We start from the raw sequence: 1,095 nt of genomic DNA on the forward strand, positions 1-1,095 counted from the left end.
TTCTCTCCCCTTCCCTCCCTGCCTCTGCTTCCATCTGATCACTATTTCCACCTTTTCAGAAACCACATGACACATGATATCACAATCCAGTCATCTTCTCTTAAGCCAGACATTAACTACAACAAAAATTTGCAAAAATGTAAAACTATGCCCAGCCCATGTGGCTCAATGGTTGAGTGTCAACCTATGAGCCAGGAGATCATGGTTGGATTCCTGGTCAGGGCACAAGCCCAGGTTGTGGGCTCCCTCCCCAGTGGAGGTCATGCAGGAGGCAGACAATCAATGATTCTCATCATTGATGTTTCTATCTCTTCCTCTCCCTTCCTCTCTGAAATCAATAAAAATATATTAAAAAGAAAAAAAAAGAAGTGACAGAGGGGCAGTAGAGGCACATGGAGGGTGGGGGTAGGAGGTGGGAGAGGTCCACTCTGGGTGCAGGTCATCAGGGATGCACTGACTATAGAGAAGGTAAAAATAATAATGAAACCAAAAGTCAGTCTTCTCTTTATTATTATGATGAACAAGAACTTCTAAATGCTAAAAGTGGTAAAATACTCCTCTTTGAAAAGCCTTGGTCTAAGACCTAAACAGTTGCCTGCATCTGGGTAGACTTCTGCCACTGAGAGGCAGATAAAGAGATTAGGATGGAGGGAGTGGTCCAGGAAGTGGGTGAGGTGATGGTGGGTAGTTGATGTGCAGCCAGAGTTGGTGCTAGAGTATAAAGACTCCTTCAACTGTTGGTGGTGTAAGCAGCACAATTCAATGGCTTTCATCTTCTAGAATCTAGACGTCATCTGAAATCCTAAATCTTGTTTTTACTTGCTTAGCAGTCATAACTAAGCAGGTTTCACTGTCTTCAAAAGTCAGCTTCACTAAGGGAAGGCTGAGGGTGGGGAGGTGATATTAACCAAAGAATATATACGCATATATGCATAGCCCATGGGCACAGGCAATAGTGTGGTGAAGGGCTGTGGTTGGGGAGAGGGGGGTTAATGGGGGGCGGGGGAAGGGTCATCTGTAATACTTTCAACAATAAAGATAAATATTTTAACAAATAAAAAAAGATTTTAAAAATTATAAAAAATAAAAGATTTA

Source organism: Myotis davidii, unplaced genomic scaffold, assembly GCF_000327345.1.
Source record: "Myotis davidii unplaced genomic scaffold, ASM32734v1 scaffold1947, whole genome shotgun sequence".
Taxonomy (NCBI): Eukaryota; Metazoa; Chordata; class Mammalia; order Chiroptera; family Vespertilionidae; genus Myotis; species Myotis davidii.